Here is a 24,413-nt window from a genome sequence, read left to right on the forward strand (position 1 = left end):
TTAAAAGAGTCTCACGGTAGCCACTAGCAATTGAGCAATACAAAATAAATCTTTCTTTTATCTTAAATAGTAGGATTTGATTCTTCATATGTCTTATGACTTCTGATAAGAAAGATTATGTTTGCATGTAAGCATGTCATAAAGAATTTAAAAGGTGCAAGTTTTAACAAGATGTTCAAAACTCTGAAAACAGGAGTTTTAATAGGTGTTTTGCAAGTAATATACTGCAAGCCTATATCATAGAGTTGGAGATAGCACATGAAAATAACAAGGTTTATGAGTGTGAAGCTGAGAAAGCTTGTCTTCAGAGAAACTAGCCAGTGACTGATAACTGGGCATATTTTTTAGCACTCTCAATATGAGTTTCAATAAATTTAAGAATTGAGAATCTCAAGTTACAAAATTATTTTTGGTAAAATTAAGTCCTTTGTGAATTAAGCCAAGTTTTGACTCACACAATAAGAAAATTTCCTTGGCGACAAAGGGGTGAGGGGTACTGATGGAAGATAACTGTCCATTAAACTATTTGATAAAGCTAATCTTTAAGGCCTAAGTGAAGCCCCTTGGAATGTGCATAATTAGGGGCACCTGGGTGGCTCAGTTTGTTAAGCACCCGACTTGATTTTAGCTCAGGTCATGATCTAATGGTTTGTGGGATTGAGCCCAAAGTTGGGCTTCCCTGATGACAGCAAGGAGCCTGCTTGGGATTCTCTCTCCCTCTGCCCTTCCTCCACTTGTGCGCATGCGTGCTCTTTCTCTCTCTCTATCTCAAAAATAAACTTTAAATTTTTTTTTGAAAAAGAATGTAATAATTAAACTTGTGTTTAAAATCACTGAAACTATTTGCACAGTATGCAATAGCTGATACTGTATTTCTCAGGTTAAAAAATGGCTAATGTGAAAGCATTATTTAATTTAAAACAAAACATTAAAGCTCAGAGAATTTCCAAATCAAAAATATTGTCACAATCATCCACAGATCAAAAACCCAGAAGTATTTTGAAGGGACAAAGTTTAGTGATGGCAAGACAGCCCAGTTAAATTCCTAGAAAGAGTGGGAGGTCCTCTACTTGGTGCCCCTTTTGTCCCACATTTAGAAAATGTTACAAATGTGGTCATTTGCTAGTGGTAAATGGTATGAAGGAATCAGGTGTTACAAAGTAGGTATTTATGAAAGATGGCACTAAAATCTTATTCTTTCATAATTATTCATGGCCCCAGTATGGAAATCACTGGCTCAATAGAGCAAGTCCATTCTCCAAAATTTCAGGATCTACTCAGGAAACCGTAATTCCATCATGGTGTTCATTAAAAGGAAGCCACTATATGGATCTCGTCATAACAGTGTCAGAAGAGTTTGCAAACATGAATCAATGAGGCAACCTTGACATTAACAAAAGAGGAAGAAAAGTCCATGGCAGGGTGAGAGGATGTGTATAACTAAAGCCAGGAGTCAGACTGCCTGGTCCATGCTGGGATCTTGGAGGAGAAGTAGCCACAGCTAGAGGTGTCATCAAAGAGAAGAAAGGGTGACAATATCCTCTTTCTCTCCTCCTTCAGCTCTTCTGAAATGATTTGACAAAATCTATCCTAAAGCCAATTGGCAAAGGAAGCTGGGAAATACAGTTTTTAGAGGTTAAATCCTATGATAGAGAACAAGTCAAAGGAAGGGCAAAAGGGCAATCTTTCTCTCCAAAAACATGTTTTTCTTGCTGCATATATTCTGATTATCCTCAAAAAAAAATTTTAAACTAAAACATTTTTTATTGATCTATAATTGAAATAGAACATTATATTAGGTTCAGGTGTACAACATAGTGATTTAGTATTTATATATATATTGTAAGATGGTCATCACAGTGAAGCCTAGTTACCATTCCTCACCACACATAATTCTTTGGTATGTGATGGGTACTTTTAAGATATATTCACTTAGCCATTTTCAAACATACGGTACCATATTATTAGCTACAGTAACCATGGTGTACCTTATATTTCCATGGCTTATTTAGTTGATTACTGGAAGTTTGTACCTTTTTACCCCCTTTTACCATTTTGGTGACAGTGGCTTCATATGGAGACAACCTCAATATTATTATGTAAATGAGAATTCTACTGGAAAATGGCACCAGACTCAAATGGGAACCATCAAATATCTTCAAAAACTTTCTTTAACATTAAATGTGGAGTAAATCAAGTGTCCTAATGAAAAAGGCTTGCTAAGGCTTAGGGCTGAATGGAGAAGATCAATAGCACTTACGTTCCTAAGAATTTTCTTTAGATTTTTCTACTGTTTTCTGGGAGTTGGAGCAGACATGTAAAAACGAAACTCTTCTAATATGCTGAAAAAAAGCCCCACTATTTAAAAAAAGAATGAACATGTAAAAACATGTCAAGCATGAAGAATGGATTTGTAAACATTAGTTCATTTAATATTTACAGTGAATTTGATGAAAAAGCATTCGTAGCCCACTTTATAGATGTTAAAACGGAGTCTTAGAGCTTTAAGTGTCTTACCCAAGGTCACACATCTGGCAAATGCTAAAGCCAGAATACAAGTCCAAATCTCAAAGACTCTACAAAGTCTATACACTCAACACCCAGCTGTAGTGCTAACATATGAGTGAAAAGATGGTGGATTATTGGATAGAAAAATGTTTTTTTGTTAAAGTGTATGTGACCTGTGTGAGCAGTATCATACTTATCATCCTCTGCAACAGCCTCAGGTTCCTTATCTTTTCATGAAGACACTTCCCTTTTTTGTCATAGATATGGGACTTTGTTGGAGGATCCTCAAATTTTATATTTAAAATTATATAGAAAAATCAGTTTTCCCTCAACAAGTAGAACTATGTTGAAAAGGGCTAACAATCTTCTTGCTTGGGTCTGTATTACCCACGTAAGAGCCTAGATGTATAAATCAACAGCAGTATTTGGGTACCTATAATCAGACTGAGCCCATAGCTTTCATAGAAAAAAAAAACAAAACATTGCTTTCTTAATACTTAATGAAGGCTAGTTTAGAATGGTCTCCATGGATATAACAAAAGTAATTACCTCACTAAAAAAACAATTTGGCTAAAAAGTAGGAAAAAAATGAAACATTATTTTCTTCATAATTTGTTAAAACAACATTGTTTTATACTTCAGGAAAGTGAATCCAAATATTACAAGTTCTAAAGGTAAAACCGATACTTCCTAATGGTAATCTTTCTTAAAGTAATTTCTTTTTGGTCATAGACTTTGGCTGAGTATACTGTAGCATATTTTGATGCCCCACAAATGATATCCATACTGAGAATGACATATAAAGGCGACTTCCCATCTCTGTTAAAATTTCCTTTAAAATTTCAAGTATTTGAAATATCTGAAAAAATGATTTCCTCTCTAGCTACTCAGCTTTTATTACGGTCTTTCCTTTATTATTTAACAAGGTCTCAATTATACTTGTAACATTCCCTACTGTGACACGTAATAGAAAAGCAATTGGCCTTTCATTTTGTCTTTCCCATCTTTCTTATCATAGTTTTATGGTCACATAATAATTTGAGCTATCACTAAATTGTGTTTTGAATGTACAAACTGATATTTTGCTTACTCCTTCCCTAGAGTTGTTCATGTACATTAGACATCTAAATACTTTTAAAATAAGCCTAATAATTCCTTAAATAAATCAAATTGGAACCAATACAGACAAATCACTAGGAAAATTATGTAGGTGTGGTTCATGTCTAACCTACAGTCATTATGTTAAATCATGATGTCTGGGGCAGCTGGTTGAATTTATATATTTAACATAAATTTTCTAAGTGACACTTCTAATATGCTGTGATTTTACTTTTCTGAACTTCAAGTCTTATTTCATTAGAATGACTCAAATAACCATACTATAAACTTACACAAATTTTCATCAAATTTAAGGTTTATGGAACATGTCACCTAAAAGATGTAAAAGCTGTATTGTTCTCATTTCTTTTGTGTGTGTGTGCGTGCCTGCTATTTAAAATCAAAAGTCTTATACTTGATAGAAATGGAGGGTAAAAGAATGGATGTGAACATATTAGAAATCCAAATATGAACAAAATTACTTTGTATTCCACTCAAATGACTGGGTCATGTTTTTATTAAACTATTGAGAGAGATAAATTTATTTCAGGATGTGAGTAATCTTTCTGTGAATACAGAATAGTTTATATATTTTCTCTTTAAACTGATATTAATTCAGAGGTTACACTACCTATATTGTTTTCCATATAATATTTTTACAAGTGATTGAAATTCAACAGGGAAATGAAATTTTTTACTGAGGTATAATTGATGTCACTTTATAGTTTCAGGTATACAACATAATGATTTAATATTTGTATACACTGCAAAACAATAAACACAGCAAGTCTAGTACCATTTATCACCATACAAAGTTACAAAAAATTTTTTTCTTGTGATGAGAATTTTTACAATTTACCTTCATGGGAACTTTTAAGCGTGCACTACAATGTTATTGACTAGAGTTGCCATGCCATATATTACATCCCTGTGACTTATTTATTTTATAATTGGATGTTTGTACCTCTTGATTCCCTTCACCTTTTTTCCTACTGCCCAACCTCCAACCACCATTCTGTTCTCTATAGCTAGGAGTTTTGTTTTTTAGATTCCACATCGAAGTGAAATCATATGGTATTTGTCTGACTTACTTCACTTAGCAGAATTCTCTCAAGATCCATCTATGTGCTTGTAAATGGCAAGATTTAATTCTTTTTTTATGGCTGAGTAATTTTCCATTGTATATATATTTACCACATCTTCTTTATCCATTCATCCATCAATAGACATTTACGTTGTTTCCATATCTTGGCTATTGTAAATGATGCTGCAATGAACATGGAGGTGCATATATCTTTTAGAATTAGTGTTTTTGTTTTCTTTGCATAGATACCTAGCAATGGAATTGTTGGTAGTTCTATCTTTAATTTTTTGAGGCCTCTAGGAACCACCACAGTGGTTGTATGAATTTACATTCCCAGCCACAGTGCACGAAGGTCTCCTTTTCGCCACATCTTCACCAACACTTGTTATTTCTTGTTATTTTGATAATGGCCAGTCTAACAGGTGTGAGATTGTATCTATTGTGATTTTAATTTTGCATTTTCCTGATAATTAGTGATGTTGAGCATCTTTTCATGTACCTTTTGGCCATCTGTATATCTTCTTTGAAAAAAATACCTTTTCCGGTCTTCTGCCCATTTTTAAATTGGCCTGGGATTTTTGTTTGTTTGCTACTTAGCTTATGAGTTCTGTATATATAGTGGATATTAACCCTTTAGAGGATATACGATTTGCAAATATTTTCTCCCACTCAGTAGGTTGCCTTTTCATCTTGTTAATGTTTTCCTCTGCTGTGCAGAAGCATTTTAGTTTTGATGTAGTCCCATTTGTTTATTTTTGTTTTCATTGCCTATGCTTTTGGAGTCCAGTCTAAAAAATTATTGCCAAGACCAATGTCAAGGAACTTAGCACTCATTTCTTCTAGGAGTTTTATGATTGCGTTTTACATTCAAGTCCTTAATCCATTTTGAACTGATTTTTGTGTATGGTATAGGATAGTAGTCTAGTTTCATTCTTTTGCGTGTATCTGTCCAGATTTCCCAACATCACTTATAGATGAGATTGCCCTTGTCCTCTTGTATATTCCCACCTTGTCCTAAGTTAATTGGCCATATGTGTGTGTGGGTTTATTGCCGAGCTCCCTAGTGTGTTCTGTTGATCTATGTGTCTGTTTTTATGCCAATACCATAATATTGATTACTATAGCTTTGTAGTACAGTTTGAAATCAGGGAGCCTGTGCCTCTAGATTTGTTATTATTTCTCAAGATTTCTTTGCCTATTTGGGGTCTTCTGTGCTTCCTTACATGTTTTAGGATCAGTTGTTCCATTTCTGTGAGAAATGCCTTTGGAAATTTGATAGAGATTGCATTGGATCTATAGACTGCTTTGGGTAATATGGACTTTTAACAATATTAATTTTTTCCAGTCAATGATCATGCAATATCTTTCCATTTATTTGTATCTTATTTAATTTCTTTCATCAATATCTTATAGTCCTCAGCTTACAGATCTTTACATCCTTGGTTAAATTTATTCCTGGGCATTTTATTATTTTTGATGCAATTATAAATGTCATTGTTTTCATAATTTCTCTTTCTGATAGCTTGTTGTTAGTGTATAGAAATGCAACAGGTTTTTTGGTATGTTGATTTTGTATCTTGCAACTTTACCAAATTCATTTATTCATTCTAACAGTTTATTTGGGGGGGGGGGTCTTTAGGGTTTTGTACATATAAAACCATGTCATCTGCAAATAATGCCAGTTTTACTTCCTTCTTTCTAATTTGGATGCTTTTTATTTCTTCTTCTTGCTTAATTCCTCTGGCTAGAACTTCTAATACAATGTTGAATAAAAGTGGCGAAAGTGGGTATTCTGTCTTATTCCTGATTTTAGAGGAAAAGCTTTCAGCTTTTCACCAGTGAGTATGATGTTAGCCGTGAGATTGTCCTATATGCCCTTCATTATGTTGAGGCATGTTCCCTCTATCCCCACTTTGTTAAGAGTTTTTAACATAAATTGATGTTGAATTTTGTCAAATGCTTTCTCTGCATCTATTGAGATAATCATATAAACTTTTATCCTTCATTTCATCAACGTGCATCACATTGATTGATTTGTGTATGTTGAACATCTTTGCATCCCTGGAATAAATCCCACATGGTCAAAATGTATGATCCATTTAATGTATTGCTGAATTTGGCTTACTAATATTTTATTGAGGATTTTTGTATCTGTGTTCTTCAGGGGTATTAGCTATAATTTCCTCTTTTTGTGGTGTCCTTGTCTGGTTGTGGTAACAGGATAACGCAGGACTCATAAAATGAGTTTGGAAGCATTCCCTCTTCTTCAACTTTTTGGAAATATTTAAGAAGGACAGATATTAAATGTTCTTTAAATATTTGGTAGAATTCACCAGTGAAGACATCTAGTCCTGGGCTTTTGTTGCAAGGTTTCTTATTACAGATTCAATCTCCTTACTAGTAATTGGTCTACTCAGATTTACTATATTTCCATGATTCAGTCTTGGAAGACTATGTTTCTAGGAATGTATTCATTTCTTCTAGGTTGTCCAAATTGTTGGCATATATTGCTCATCGTAGTCTCTTATAATCCTCTGTATTTCTGTTGTGTCAGTTGTAACTTCTCTTTCATTTTTTTTTATTAATTTGACACCTCTCTCTTTTTTCTTGGTGACACTAGGTAAAGATTTGTCATTTTTTTTTATATTTCCAAAGAACCTGTTCTTAATTGTATTTATCTTTTTCTATTTTCTTTTTAGCATCTATTTCATTTATTTCTGTTCAGATCTTTGTTATTTTCTTCTGTCTACTAACTTAGGGTTTCCTTTGTTCTTCTTTTTCTAGTTTCTTTGGGTATAAAATTAGATTGTTTATTTGAGATTTTTCTTGTTTCTTGATGTAGGCCTATGTCATTGTAAACTTCCTTCTTAAAACTACTTTTGCTGCATTCTGTAGAATTGGGTATTTTGTATTTACATTTTCATCTCTCTCAAGGTATTTTTTAATTTCTCCTTTGATTTCTTTGTTGACCCATTAGTTGTTTAGTAGCATGTCCTTTAATCTCCACATATTTGTGACTTTTTCCACATATTTTTCCAGTTTTCTGCTTGTAACTGACATCTAGTTTCATACTACTGTGCTCAGGAAAGATGAGTAATTTGATTTCAATCTTTTTAAATTTGTTGAGACTTGCTCTGTCGCCTAACATATCCACGTACAGTTGACAAGAATGTGTATTCTGCTCTTATTGGATAAAATGTTACATATCTAAATGTATAAAGCCCATCTGTTTTAATGTGTCATTTAAGGCTGATGTTTCTTTATTAAATTTCTGTTTGGATGATGTATCCATTGATTCAAGTTGAGTATTAAAATACTTTACTGTTATTATATTGCTGTGAATTTCTCCCTTTAGGTCTGTTAATATCTGCTCTATATATTTAGATGCTCTTATGTTGGGTGTATAAGTACTTATGTACAATGTTATATCCTCTTGTATGATTGACCCCTTTATCATTCTGTAACACCCCTCTTTATTTTTTATTACAGTCTTTTTTTTTTAATTTGGTTTTGCCTGATAAAAGTATTGCTACTCCAGATATTTTTGGTTTCTCTTTGCATGGAACATCTTTTTCTATCCCTTCATTTTCAGTCTGTGTATGTTCGTAAATCTGAAGTGAGTCTCTTGTAGGCCACAAATAGATGGGACTTTTTTTCTAATCCATTTATCCATTATATGTCTTTTGATTAGAGAATTTAGTCTATTTACATTTAACTATTTATTGAGAGGTACTTGTTTATTGCCACATAATTAATTGTTTACTGGTTATTTTGCAGTTCCTCTCTTTCTTCTCTTGCAGTATGATGACCTTCTTTAGTGTTACGTTTAGATTCCTTTCTTATTTTCTTTGTGTGTATCTACTATAGGATTTTGCTTTGTGGTTACTATGAGGCTCACAAACAGTATCCTATATATATAGCAGTCTATTTTAAATTGATAAAAACTGAAATTTGAGTTCATTCTAAAACTCTACATTTTTCCTCACTCCCCCTGTTTTATGTTTTGTCACATTTTACATATTTTTATTTTGTGTACTCTTTAGTGAATTACTGAGTCTTTTAAAAAATGTTATTTATTTTGAGAGAGAGAGAGAGAGAGTGTGTGTGTGTGTGTGTGTGTGTGTGTGTGTGTGTGTGCAAGCAGGGTGGGGGCGGTGCAGAGGCAGAGGGAGAGAGAGAATCCCACACAGCTCCATGATGTCAGCACAGAGCCTGATGCAGAGCCCAATCTCACAAACTGGGAGATCATGACCCGAGGTGAGATCAAGAGTCAGATGCTTAACCAACTGAGCCACCCAGATGCCCCTCATCATCATTATTTTTGTTGTTATTTTTTACTTATTATTAATATGCCTTTTGTTATTCCAACTTCCTTCTAAGGATAATGCTTTTAAGTAGAAGGCTCTTAGTAAGCTAAGCACCTTAGTATGTTTGGTTGTGCAATCCTGAAGCTAGGAGTCAGAAGAGATACATTTGTCTGCATAGTACAGGAAAAAAGAGGTAAAGAGAAGATGAGAGTGACCTACATAATATATGACCACTTGTTATGACTCCAAATCTGTTATAAATTCTACTCAACTTATGAAACGTTTCAGAGGAATGAACCTATGGCAGAGACTACTGAGGGAACTGAGTTTTATGTCTGGACTGGATGTAGGATATAGAGACTGAGGGAGCCATGAAAACATAATCCCCTAGAAACAAGAAGAATCGTGGAAAATGCCATAGAATATCAGGGTTTTAAAAATAATATGTTATTTAGAGGCCATAAAGGAAAGTATTGCTTATATCTTGTGAGTTTCCATCAGGTGTAAAACTTTGTCCACCTTATCAGCATAGACTCCTTTGTGCTACCTGCATAGAAAGTAGTCAATATGTGTTTGTTATAATTCAAACTATATACTTACTGTAAATTTCAAAAGTAACCAGTAACCATTTCTTCCTTTCTCTTTACTAATTTTCTATACCTGTCAATCTGAGGTATTTCTTCCCCTGTCTCAAGCATGTAATGACATCTTGCCAAATTATCTGGATGAAAAATAAAAAATTCAGTCAACCATAGATTTATTATATTATAAATTAAAATAATAAGAATGCAGTGGTTTGAAAGTATAAAGTATTTACTGTTATTAATCAATCAACATAGATCCGTATACAATAAAACCTATTTTTAATAATTTGCATCTCAGTGCTTTCCTAGTCCTTTGTCTCCTCTCCTGACGTCAATACTAAAAGGATCAGTCAGGCTGCTCAAATCAGTGGAGATTTAAAGCAATGTAGAAAAATCCATAAAAAGGAAACTAAAAACTCCGTACTCGCCCACCTGTGTTTCAGCTGCAAAGCTTCCAAGATGAAAATCAACAGAGAAAAAGAGACAAAGAGATAGAAATGGAAAGAGAAGAAAGATAGTCTATGGAATTGTCCCTTGAATCAGAAATGGGATGCTCCCTGACTCTTTATCAAAGTTCTGCTCCAAAATTATATTGTTCCCTGGTGTACTTTTCTTAAATGAATCAGACTACATAATCCTAAATGAAATCACGCTGGGAAAAATTAAAGATTTTAAAACTTTATCATCTCACTAGAAAACCACTGATCAAGATTAAGCCATTGGTAACTTCTAACCAATATGAAGATTGTTTTACACATTATCTCTGTCAAATCAGTGGGCTTTCTAGTCTGTTAGACCATACATCTCTTCAAAATGAATTAAAATGAAATAATACCACAGGAAAGAATATTAACATCTCAGCAATGCAATTCCTTAACCCAGATGGGAAACCACTTGAGCTTAAAATATAATGAATAAGGAAAAAAAGATGTAAAACTCTGTGCATTTCATTTAATTCCTAACCCAAATTTCCTGACGTGCTTCCTTAGAATGTTTCCAAGTCTCAGGATTTGCTTACGATACATTTTAGTAGAACTATGCGGCCGTCCATTAATCCACGTGCAAATACACAGGTAATAGAGCTGTGAAGTCATTTCTTAAAGCTTCTATGTGGAAGAAACAGAACATGCAAGAATATTCTTATTTCCCCTAAAGAATAAAGCTTCCGTTCTCCCAACACAACTGATTTTCTACCTTGTCCTTCAAGTTCTTCAAGAATGTTGATTTCACAAGCTCTTGATCACTTGTTCAAGCGTTCATTCTACCTTGTTGTTTAGAATTCTTTCTTATACACTTTAAATGATCATACCTTAAATTAGGCTATTACCCTGTACCCGTTCCTTAGGGAGTTAGCAGCTCAGAAGAATCTATTCCAAGATTTATGAATTATCTGCTCATATCTATATCAGTTTTTTGTCCAAAGTGAATGTTAACTTTAAAAATATTGTTTTTGGGGGGGATAAGATAATTTTAGACTTTCTTTTTAGACTTACAGAAAGTTGCCAAAGTAGTATGGAAAATTCCCATATACCCTTCACCCAGCTGTTCCTTTTGTTAGTAACTTATATAATCACAGAATACTAATAAAAACTAAGAAATTAACTTTGGTACAAATATAGTAACTGAAGTACAGAATTTGTTTGGATTTGACCAGTTTTTCCACTAATGTTCTTTTCTGTTCTATAATCTAATTTAAGAGTCCACATTACATTTAGTTGTCATGTTACTTATATGCCTCCATTCTTTGCCAGAGTTTCAGTCCTGGCTTTAATAACCTTGATATATTTGCTGAGTATCGGTCAGTTATTTTGCATAATGTCCTTCAATTTAGATAGGTCTGGGTTGGTTTTATCTTGATTATATTGACTTACTTTCAGGGCACTTACATCAGGGGTTTTTTTTTTTTTTTTTTTTTTTTTTAAATTTTTTTTTTTTCAACGTTTTTTTTTAATTTATTTTTGGGACAGAGAGAGACAGAGCATGAACGGGGGAGGGGCAGAGAAAGAGGGAGACACAGAATCGGAAACAGGCTCCAGGCTCCGAGCCATCAGCCCAGAGCCCGACGCGGGGCTCGAACTCACAGACCGCGAGATCGTGACCTGGCTGAAGTCGGACGCTTAACCGACTGCGCCACCCAGGCGCCCCATATCAGGGGGTTTATAACTGGTGAGGTTGGTCACTTGGTTAAGGTGATTTCAGCCACAGTCTCTATTATAAAGTTACTATTTTACCCTTTGTAAATAGTGCCTTGGGATTGAGAATTTGAGACTGTAAATACTTTGTTTTTGCTTAAATTTTAGCTCACTAATTTTAGCATTTGTCATTGGACCTTGCTTATGGAAATCAGTATTGTAGCTTTTAAAATTGAAGTATAATTGACACAAAATGTCACGTTAGTTTCAGGTGGACAACACAGTGATTGAACAAGTTGATACGTTATGCTATGTATGCTTGCCACAAGTGTCACTACCATCTGTCACCATCAGCATGAATGTAATACCATTGACTACATCCCCTATGCTGTACCTTTTATCCCTGTAACTTACTCATTTCATACATGGATCTGTGTCTCCCACTCTGTTTCACCCATTTTGCCCATCCCCCCTTACCCTTCTCTCTGCCAATCACCAGTTTATCCTCTGTATTTATGGCTCTGTTTCTGCCTTTTGTTTGTATATTCATTTGTTTTGTCTTTTAGATTCTGCATATAAATGAGATCATATGGTAGTTCTCTTTCTCGGTCTGACTTACTTCACTTAGCATGATACCCTCTAGGTCTACTGTGGCATTTTTAATAGCGATTTTCTATTTCCCTCATCCTTTCCATGTCTTTACTTCAAATTCTTCTGTAAGAGAGTATAATCTCTTCTTGTTTGTCTCAGTATGGGCTCTTCGTTTTATACTTTGTTATAAACTAATATCAGTATTTATATTTTTGCTATAGTTGTTCTTTGTCTGTTGGAAGTACTTTCAGGTTGGCCTCTGTGCCCTTTATACCTTCTTCCTTTGTTCTCCTTTCTTTCTCTTCTCTCCCCTTCCCTCCCTCTCTCCCTTCCTTCTTCTTTCTTTTTGCACTTCCATACGTAATGACACCACAAGATACTCTAGATTTGTCCTGTTTTCCCTAGTTCAAATCTGGAATCAACCTGTTCTCCAAGGAACTCTAACTCCTTTTATTTGAGAATGTCATCTCCAAACCAACTCTGGATACTAGATAAGACACTACTAGTGGCTAGTGGCTATCACTATTACTTCTAGTCTGTCTCAGTGAATAGAGCTAAATCCAGACTATTGAAATAAATCCATGACTCTGTATTGGGACCTCAATTCTAGTTCAGAAACAAAGGGATCATTCTAGTCTTCGCCCTTTTCTTATGTAACTTCTTTCTCCAAAAGTCAGTGATCTGGTTTTTATTATCAACAATATACTTACTACTTCTTAAACCCTAGGATACATATAAATACAGAATTGCTAGCCCATTCTTCTGGGAGGAACAAATCAAATTTCTAATTTCTTTTTTTTTTTTTTTTTTTTTTTTTTTTTAATTTTTGGGACAGAGAGAGACAGAGCATGAACGGGGGAGGGGCAGAGAGAGAGGGAGACACAGAATCGGAAACAGGCTCCAGGCTCCGAGCCATCAGCCCAGAGCCTGACGCGGGGCTCGAACTCACGGACCGCGAGATCGTGACCTGGCTGAAGTCGGACGCTTAACCGACTGCGCCACCCAGGCGCCCCTCAGATTTCTAATTTCTAATTAATCCACAGTTCCATTCTTCCTCATCCTCTCACTATAGCTATGATTTTTTTTTTAAACCATCAAGTTCATTTGTCAGATCTATGTTAATCATTCTGCCTATACCAATGAATTGACATATATGGCTAGTTTTTGTATTTGCCTAAAGTAAAATTCTTTCTTTGTAGTATAGAATTACACAGTGTCTGGGCTAAGTCATGTTCCTCACACCCATCCATGTATTGAAGACCTAACACAGTACCTCAGAATATGACTGCATTTGGAGATGAGGCCTTTAAAGAGGTAATTAAGTTAAAATGATGTCATTAGGGTGGGGCTTAATCTGATTTGACTAGTATCATTATAAGAAGAGGAAATGAGGACACACAGAAAGGCACCAGGGGTGTGTGCAGGGAAAAGACCATGTGAAGACACAGGAAAATGCATCAATCTGCAAGCCAAAGAGGCCTCAGAAGAAAACAAATCTGCTGACAACTTGACCTTGGACCTCTAGCCTTGAGATTGTGAGACACAAATTTCTCTTGTTTAAGCCACCTACCCTGTGGTATTTTGCTACCCACCCCCTCCCCCACAGCAAACTAACATATGTATGGGTTTTGACAAATGCATAGAGTCATATAGCCAATATTATAGTTCCACACAGAACAAAAGTTCCATGACCTCACGTTTCCCTCATGCTGACTCATTATAGTCAAATCCTCTCTGTACCCCCCAAACCCTTGGCAACAAACTATTTTCCATTTCCATAGTTTTTCTTGTTTCAAAGTGTCATATAAGTGGAATCACATATTATGTAGCCTTTTCCCACTACCCAAATGCACTTAAAATTCATCCACATTCCAGCATAAATCAACAGTTCCTCTTTATTGCTGAGTAATGCTCCATTTTACAAATGTATTGCCATTAAAAAAGATGCTTATTTATTTGAGAGAGAGAGTGCACATAAGCAGGAAAGGGGCAGAGAGAGGGAGAGAGAGAATCCCAAGCAGGCTCCACACTGTCAGTGCAGAGCTCAATGTGGGGCTCAATCTTATGGAACCGTGAAATTATGAGCTGAGCTGAAATCAAGAGTCTGATGCTCAACTGACTCAGCCACCCAGGCACCATTTTTAAGTCCTTCCACTAGTTGAAGGACATTTTGATTGTTTCCAATGTCTAAAGACTAGAAATAAAGCAGCTATACACATTCACAATTTTTGTGTGTGTGAACATAAATTTTCATTTCCCTTGAGTAGATACCTAGAAGTGGAACTGATGAATTGTGTGCCAAATGGATATTTAATATCTTAAGAAACTGTCAAATTGTTTTCCAAATTGCATACACAATTTTGTAGTTCCACCAATAACATGTGAAAATGCTGCTGTTCTATGTCCTGGTTGGCACTTAATAGTAATTTTTCTTTTCTTTCTTTTTGCCATTCTATTAGAGTTATTTGCAGTATTCTTTAATATCCCCTTAATATCTCTGGTGATATTCCCTCTTTTGGTCCTGATATGGTTAATTTGTGTCTTTTCCCTTTTTTCTTGGTCTGGCTAGAGCTTTTAAATTTTGTTGATCTTTTCAAAAAATCATCTTTTGGTTTCACAGATTTTTTCCCCTCCATTTTTGTTCTGTTTTAATTTCACTGATTTCTACTCTTATGTCTATTACTTCCTTCTGCATGTTTTGGGTTTAGTTGGCTGTTACCTTTCAAGAATCTTAAGGTAGAAGCTTACATTAATGATTTGAAATCTTTGTTCCTCTCTAAAGAATTGATGTAAATTTCCTTAGGTACTGCTTCAGCTACACCTACAAATTTTGATATGTTGTGCTTTCACTTTCCTTTAGTACAATATATTTTTTCAATTTAAGACTTCATCTTTGATTCATGAGTTATTTAAAAGTGTGCTGTTTAATTTCCAAATATTTGAGGATTTACCAACTATTTTTCTGTTCTTGATTTCTAGTTAAATTCCAATATGGTCCTTCCAAAAAACTTCTTATGTTTTTATCTTATGTTTATTTTATAGGCTAGAAAATACCCTCTCTTGGTAAGTGTTGTTTGTAATTGAAAAGAATCTGAATTATGCTGTCTTAGGTGTTCTATAAATGTCAGTTGTATTTAGTTGATTTATACTTTTGTCCAGGTGTTCCATATCCTTATTGATTGACTATTTACTTGTTATGCTGATTACTAAGAAAAGACAGTTGAAATTTCCAATTCTTGTGGAGTTCTCTATTTTTGCTTTCAATTCCCTGAGTTTTTGCCTCTTATATTTTGATGTTCTGGTATTCATCACCTATACATTGAGCATGTTATGTATTACTGGAGAATTGGCTCATTTTCATTAAGTAACATCCTCTCCTTGTCATAATATTCCTTCTTTTAATGACTATATTTGTCTCATATTAACACAGCTACTCCAACTTTCTTTTGTTTGTTTGTATGGTATTCTTTTCTGCATCCTTTTAATTTAGTCCATTAAAAATGAATTAAAATATAAAAATGTACTAAAGTAGGTCTCATGTCGACAAAATTTTGTTGGGTATTGCTTTTTCATCCAGTCCTGACAATGCCTTTTATGGATGTTTTTAAGGCTACTTAGATTCGTATGATTATAGATATGCTTGGTATTTGTTTTATCTGTTAATTATTTTCCCCCTACTTTTTGGTCAATTGAGTGTTTTTCTATTATTTCACTTTATTATCTCTATTAATTTGCTAATTAAATCTCTTTTAAAAATATTTCAATGGTTTTCCTAGGGTTTATAATTAAACATCTCTAAGTAAGTATAGTCTACCTTCAAATAATATTATATGGCTTTAAATACAATGTATGATCTATGACAATATATTTCCAGTTCTTCTCTCCCATCCTTTGTGCTACTATTTTCATACAATCAAAATTTACACATACATAATTTACATATACATAAATAAAAATGTTTTGGTGTTATTTTTGCTTTAGACAGTTATCTTAATTAAAAATAAATAAAATGAGTTTTATTTTACCTTCTTTTGTTTCTCTTCTAGCATTCTCCATTTCACTGTTTAGGTCCAGGTTTCTCTGATAAAATTTTCCTTTAGCCTGAAGAATTTCCTTTCACAGTGTTTGGAGAATAGGTCTGCTTGCTATGAATTCCTTCAGGTTTTGTTTACCTAAGAAAAGATTTATTTACTCTTCATCTTGGAATAATTTTTTCTGAATATAGAATTCCAGTTTGGTAGTTCATTTTTCTTTCACCACTTTAAATTTATCATTCAATTGTTTTCTGACCTGGTGTCTGCCCTAATTCTTATTCGTTTCTTACACATTTCTTTTTCCTTTGTCTGCTTTCACTGCCTTCAAGACTGCTCTTTGCTTTTTGTTCCCAACAATTTACATATGATATGCCTAGAGACTTTTTTTTCTTCTTTTTGGATGTGTGATTTGCTGTCTGTCATTAATTTCGGGAAATTCTCTGTTATTAATTCTTCATGTATTTCTTCTGCCTTTTTATTTTTCTCTCCTCTTTCTGGGATTCCAATTACACATATGTTAGGACATTTGATATGATTGCTTTTAGATGTTCTGTTTGTTTGCTTGTTTGTTTTTTCTTCTTCCTCTAAGTCTTTTTTCTTTGTTTCAGTTTGGGTCATTTCTATTGAAGTTCACTTTTCTCCTTCCTTTAATTGTGCAGAGTTTACAGATGAGTCCACTGAAGGTATTCTTCATTTTCATTACCTTTTTTAGCTTTGTTTTCATTTTTCAACATTTCTATTTCATTTATTTTTATAGTTTCCATCTCTCTGCTGAAATTATTCACCTTGTTGTCCACCTTTTACATTAGAGCCTTTAACCTTTTATTTATAGTAATTTAAAATTCCCTGTGAGATATTTCTAATGAATGTACCATATCTAAATCTGATTCTGATCTATGCTTTGATTCCTGGAAGTATGTTTTTTCCTTCTGTTTTTGTATGCCGTGTGTATTTATTTTTAAAGAAAGTTGGTCATTGTGTCAAGGACATTAGAGAATAAGGCTGATAGATTTTATTCCTGAAAATGAGGACACATTTCCTTGTTCAAGGTCTTTAGTATATGGGTTTGGGTTAATCTGGGTATGAAAATTGTCATTGCTAGAATTACCCTCACTGCACCTCAAGTGCACCTTGTGCAGACTTCAAGTTTCTGTAGTGATATTCTGCATAGATAGTGGGAGTTGACTTGCCACACAATATCTATACTGCCTTCGGCTTTAGGTCTTTTTTGCAGCGTGCCTTAGAGAGGATTTCTTTGCATGCTTCTGTTGCTTTTTCCTCTCCCAGCAGTAATCACTTGGTATTCAAAATTGGTTAGCATGGTGTTGTATGGTAGTGATAGGGAGGGAAGGAAACATTCTCTTTTTCTGACTAAATTCACCTTACTCAGGCACCATGTTCCAAGTTTCAGGTTGCGGTCTTCCAGGTGTGCCTGTACCTCATCTCCACATAGTTCTGAGCCCAGTATTTATTCTTGTCCCTCCTCCAGAGTCAGGTTCCTTTTTCTGTACCCTTTTCCTGGTTGTAATGAGTTTTTTCCAGTGCCCTAGGATGAGGTTGTTTGTTGCTCCTCTAACTGAAGTGCAGTCATTTTATTTCCTAAGTGAGGCAGGAAGGAAGACTGTTATGGGGTTTCTTGCCTTTCCTGCAAGACTGCTGTTCTCATCCCCCACTTTTACACCACAATGAAAACTTTCGTAGGTCCCTTTTGATATTTTCTGTGAGCTCCTTATGGGTTGATGGACAAAGAGCCTGCAAGGAGGCATGGCCTCCACCGATTTCTGAAGTATCCAGGGTTTTACACTCTCCAGCCAGCCCACATTCAGCCTGTGTGAAATATCTGATTGTATGGACCCCAGGTGTATATGTAAGACTTGTCTCTCCTTAGACTCTGGCCTCCTTGTTTGCTCACCACTTCAGCTCTTTGATGGGATTGAAGAGAGCTGTGAATTTGAAGTTAATCTGGCTCTTACTCATTAGAGTTGAGAGTGACACTGCCCCAGCTTATTACATCCCGGAGTAGAACTCCTTTTTTTAAATAATCACACATTAATACACTTCTTCTAGTTGATTTTTCTTTAATTAGAAAAACCACTTACATTTACTTTGAAATCAAAAAGTACATACTGACATTTTAAAAAAAAATGAAAGAAAAACTGTTATAGATGCTAAAGCTCAGTAATTCTGCACATCTGGGTGAAAACAATCGATTTATTTTGGCTTAACCTGGACTTAAGTGTAATTTAAATATAAAGCAGGGTGAGAGGAGTACTCATAATAGAAGAACTGGAGCTAAGAATGAGACAAAGGTGGTTTTAAGATGAGGATGAGAAGATGTTATTTTGTCACATGAGACCAAGACTAAATTCCCAGTAGCTTCTCAGTCTCTACTGTATGGTCCCTAGTAACATGCAATGGCTGGGGAGAGGCAAGAAATGTTAATATTCCCAAGTACCCTCTCTTTCCTCTTTAGGAGGGTACATTTTCAGACCATTTATTCATTTATGGTTTTTTTTTTAAGAACATTTGTTTTCTATCTAGTGACATGTACTATATTTAATGTTGGGAATACATAGTGAATAGAACTTCCTAAGGCAGCTCACAGAATAAAAGGGGAACATAAATATAAGTTATGTGATAAGTGATATAATAGAGTTGTGTGCAATAAGATTTAATATGACCAGAGAGAAGTGACATATTATAATGGGTAAGAGAATGGATGCTGGAGTTAGGCTCTGTAGGTTTGACTGTTGGCTCTGTCACTTAAAAATTATATACCTTGAACAAGGTAATTAACTTCCTTGGTATCCTCCCCTTAAAATGGGACTAAAACTAGAATTACCTGATAGAGATGTGAAAACTCAATGTGTTAATAATGGGTTGAACCCTATGAAATTGTCAGAAATCAGCTCTCTTTGATATACAAAAGCGGCATTTTCATATGTTTTGACTTCACGTATTACAAGCACTCAGCACAATGCTAAAACGTGGTGTAGTGCATTTAATTGTGTTCTCTCCCCCCAATCAAATATGTATTCAAGTCTGAACCTCTGATACCTGTGGATGAAATCATATTTAGAAATAGGGTCTTTGCAGATGTAATCCAATTAAAACCAGGTCATACTGGATTATCATGGGACCTAAATGCAATGGGTGTTATCTTCACAAAAGAAAAGAGAAGGAGATATGGGTGCAGAGACACAGAAGAGGCACACAGGGAGGAAAGCCATGTGATTGAAGTGATGCATCTGTAAACCTAGGAATACCAACGATTGCTGGCAACCACCAGAAGCTACCAAGAAGCAAGGAAAGATTCTTGTCTAGAGCCTCAGGGCAAGTGTGGCTCTGCTGATACCTTATTGCAAACTCCTAGACTCTAGAAGTATGACAGAATAAATTTCTGTTGCATTAAGCCATCAAATTTGTGGTAATTTGTTTCATCAGCCCTAGGAAACTAGTGCAGGCAGCAACTGCTCAGTAAATGTTATGTACAGTTTATCATTGAAGCACAGAAGGGAAATAATTCATTTTGTCAGAGGAAGAGCTGCTAAAGAAAGACTTCAGTGGTGATCATTCAGGAAGAAGAAGGAAAGGGCAATTCAGATGAGGAAATGTCATAAACAAATGAACGAAGAAATAAATCTCTAGTTGTACAAATTTGATTGGAATGTGCAAGAGGAATAGAGGAAGGTGATTCTGGACTTGAATGGTCTTTGATGGACTTCCTATGCTATGCTAGGAATATAGTGTCTGTGCCACTGGTAATAAAGTTTCAGAGTCATTTTTTAAATATGAGAGTTATCTGATCTAACTAATATTTTATAAATATAACTCTGACAGCTTCAGAAGGCTATTGAAATTGTCATGGCTTACTTCAGATGATGCACTCCCATAGGAGAACAGGCAAAGAAGAAGAAGACAAGAACTATTTCAGGTGTAGAATTTATATAATCACAGGCTATTTGGAGTGACTTGGAAGACTAAAACTATGATTATTTCCAGATTTCTGGTTCAGTACATGAATGAAGCAACATTTACAAAGAGATGGAATTCGGCAGAAAGAACTTTAGTTCTTTAAAGAGCTTTAGTGAGAACAGTTAGAGAAAACTGAAGCTGAGGAAAATGTCCAGGTGAAAATGTCTATACAGTATTTGGACATGTGGAGCTGAATATTGGTGGAGGGGAGACTTTATTAGAGTTACAGACATTAGAGTTATCAAGTTTTAGATAGAAGTTAAAGATGCTGACCCTGGCTGGTTGAACAAAAGCAAAAGAATACGGAGGTTGAGCAGAAAAAGGGGGAGATTATCATGATGACTAAGAATTAGTAATAAAAATTATAGCCTGAGGATGGGGAGATAATGGAATGGTAGAACTCAAAGGAGAAATTTCAAGGAGAGGATTATGTGAAGTTCTCCAAGGTGGCTATATCAGTCAGGATGGGCTGAATTATGCTGTGGTAACAAACAAATCCAAACTCTTAATGACAACACAACAAAGATTTGTTGCTTCTTCATGAGAAGCATAGAATACTTGGGAGAACACAAATTATCCAAGTTCTTCAGGGTCTGAATTTATGAAGGCTGGATCCTGACACATACTTTAGAATAGGGAGAGACACATACTTTAGTGATCACTAAAATAAGGGAAAGGATGCATGGTGGATGGCTCTTAAAACTTCCATAGGTAGTGACATGTTACTTCTACTCATATTTCATTGACCAACCAAGTCGCATGCTAAATGTCTAAATGGCAAATTTACCAAGAGCTGGCAAAGGACAATTTTACCATAGTCCAAGAAGAAGAAATAGAATATTTTTGAAAAAGTCCTAAGGAAGGGGACTTGAGAGAAAAAAAAAAAAAGATATAAACGAGCTACTCTAGGAAGTAAGAAGCACTAGTTATGGGATACAAGCAAATAAATTGCTGAATAAAATGGTGCAATGAGATAGGAAACATTCACTTCTAGTGGACCAGGGCAATATATATTTGGGATTTTCTTAGACATTGTCAGAGGAAGAAATGAGACAGGAAGTTGGATTGACACGAGGTTATAATTGATCCACAGGGTCCGTGAGGGAAGTAGGTTTGCCTGTGACACAATAATTAACAGAATGACCACAGGTCCTAGTTTTATTGGAGAAAATATAAAAACGTGATGGGACAAACTTGAACTAGAGATCATGATAACATTGGAGTGCAGGTTAAGAGATTGTGGAGGATCAAGAAAGATACACATTTTTTTATTTTTTTGCAGTTTTGGTAGTTTTAGAGGTGGGCTACTGAAGTGCTCTGCCAATGGCAAACAAAGGAATTAAGTTAGAGGAGTTAAAGGAAGTAAAAAAAAAAATTAATGGCTAGTTTCCTAGAATTTCTTGACTCTCTTTGAGAATTTCCCCTTTTCTCAGACCCTAGATTTAGCTTCCTTTTAGAGTTGTGAGGTCAATTGTATCATTAGACTTTAGTGAATATCAACGTACCTCAATGAGCATAGTTCAGCCTTGGGACAAGAGTGATCTGAGTGAATGTCGCCCTAACAACTATTACAGAATTAGCTTGGGCAAGTTAGTTTACTTCTCTGACCTCTTGTATAAGAGGTATTATTCATTTATAAGTTATGATTTATTCCACAGATATTAATTATCCACTTAATAATGTATATTTATAGAATGCTTACTATGTGCCAGGCATTCTGCTTAGCCTAAAACAGAGTAAACCTGCAAATACAATTTTGCCTTTTATCATTGAAGGCCCAGTTGAAAAACAACCCTTGGATCTCTGATCACAGTGTGGCAAATAGTCCTTTTTTTTTTTTTGTTTTTTTTTTTTGTTTTTGTTTTTGTTTTTTTTTGCTTGCAGAATCCTTATACTTTTTTAGGCAGCAAAGACCCCAGACTCAAAAGCTCAAGTTTCACTGATCTCAATTAATATTGGAAATTTAATTTTCCGTTATCGGTGTTTGATCTAGAGAAGAGTACGTGGCCCAGCTCAGACCAATTAGATATAATAGGTATCAGCTAGAGGGCTTGTAGGAAAAATTTTCCTGATTAAAGGAAAAAGCCAGTGAGAACTGGGCTTCTTTCCTGCCCCCACCCCGATCCTCTTTCTTCTTAGCTGAGGTTCTGTCATGTAAGAACAGGATTTAGAGCTATTGAAGCCATTTTGAAACCATAAAAGAAAAGCCAAAAAAGTACTAATTGACTTTTCTGATATTATTGAGTGGCTGGACTAAAGATGTACATCCACATGTCATGCAATGTGAAATAATCAAGTGTCTTTTGTATCTACATCATTGCAAGTTAGATATACTGAAACATACAGTCAAACATGTGAAATGATTCACTCAGTGATAATAGCTCTCTCCTCTGTGTTCCTTCAGTGTCTTATAATTTATTTAGCTACTTTTTAACTTGTCTGCAGCACTGTGTGTGTATATATGTGTGTTCTTTGCCAGCTAGACTGTAACCTTTCGCTAACCATTTATTTTTTGCTTGTCTACAACAAAACCAGTTTGTCTCTTAGTTGGGAGTCTCTCCCATCTCATAAAATGACCCCTCATCCACCATTTGGAGCTACAGCTCCAAAACATCAGAATGATTCTTGATTACTCAGTTTCCTCCTCATCCACATCCGATCTATTTGTGAGATCTTGTCAGTTCTATCTATAAAATATGGCTAAAATCTATTTCCACTGTCACCGAGCCCAAACCACCATCATCTCTGGCTTTGGTTATGGGCAATCAACTCCTAATGACTGTTAGGTCTAAGCTATCCCCCTCTGTGAGTCTTTCTCAACAAGGCGGTCAGAGTGACTTTTGAAATTACAAATTAAATCATATAACCTCCTCCTTCTCCTAAAATTTCTCTGGTAGATTTCCATTGTATTTTAAATAAAATGCAAAGTCCTTGCCTTGGGAACAAGGCTTTAATATTCTAGTCCCTGACTCCCTCTTTCATTACTACATTCCATATCCTGAGTCACACCAAGCCTCCTTCTTGTTCCTCAAACCACAGAGCTTTTTCCTGTCACAGTGAGCTTGAACTTGCTCTTTCTTATGTCTGAAACACTTTCCCCAGTGGCTCCTCAAATAGCTGTCTCTTCACTACAGAGGTCTCACCTCAAGTGGTACCTTTCCAGAAAGCTGTCCCTTGGTCAGCCCACATAGAATAGGAATCCCCCTATTTATCTTTAGCTTCCTTATTTGCTTTATAACTCTAGATGCAGATGACCTAATATTCAATTATTTGTTTCTTTTTGCTTTTTGCTGTTGTTGTTGTTGTTGTTGTTGTTGTTGTTGTTTTTCTGTCTCACCCAATTAGAATATAAAATCCCTGAGGTAAGGGGATTTTCCTGTCTCATTCTTGATAGCATATCCCAGCATTTAAAACTGCATTATCAAATACTAACTGAATGGATAACACTTTGTGTACTCTTTCTCCTTCTTATCCACTCCAGTGCTCAACATACTTCTATTTCATGGCTACTCATTAAATATCTATTTGCTTACGATATATTTAATCAACATTTTATATGCAAAGCTTTGTGTAAGGCACCGAGTATACACTGGTGAAGAAGAAAGAGAATTAGAGTCCTGGTTTCCTTCCAGTTGTGCTGCAAAATATTTAGGGAAATTCTTTCCCTACCCTCTATAAGGTGAAGGACCTTGATTTCTGCTGATTTCCAAGGTGTGAATGTAGTTCAAACCCAGAACAGCCTTAATTTTTATGCCTAAAATGCATGTACTTCCTTTTTTTTCAATGTCAAATGAATCACTACATTTTCAACACTTGATGATCCTTATTATCGTGAAATATTCTGCAATTAACAAAAATATTTAGACAACATTCATTTGTAGAATCATAATATAAAGTATTCTCTGTTTGAAAATGAAATCTTGCCTAAGGCTAGTTCTTACCAGGAGTTCTGTGCCTCCACATTACATATGCATTAATAGTTTGTCTGAACTCGACAACAATTTTTAATTTTTCCTTGGCAATGCAAGTATTTCTTTTACATTCATGAATCTCAATGATTTTCTGGTTGCTGATCTCAAGTCCACAGACTCTCATCTCTT

Source organism: Neofelis nebulosa, chromosome 14 (genome assembly GCF_028018385.1).
Source record: "Neofelis nebulosa isolate mNeoNeb1 chromosome 14, mNeoNeb1.pri, whole genome shotgun sequence".
Taxonomy (NCBI): Eukaryota; Metazoa; Chordata; class Mammalia; order Carnivora; family Felidae; genus Neofelis; species Neofelis nebulosa.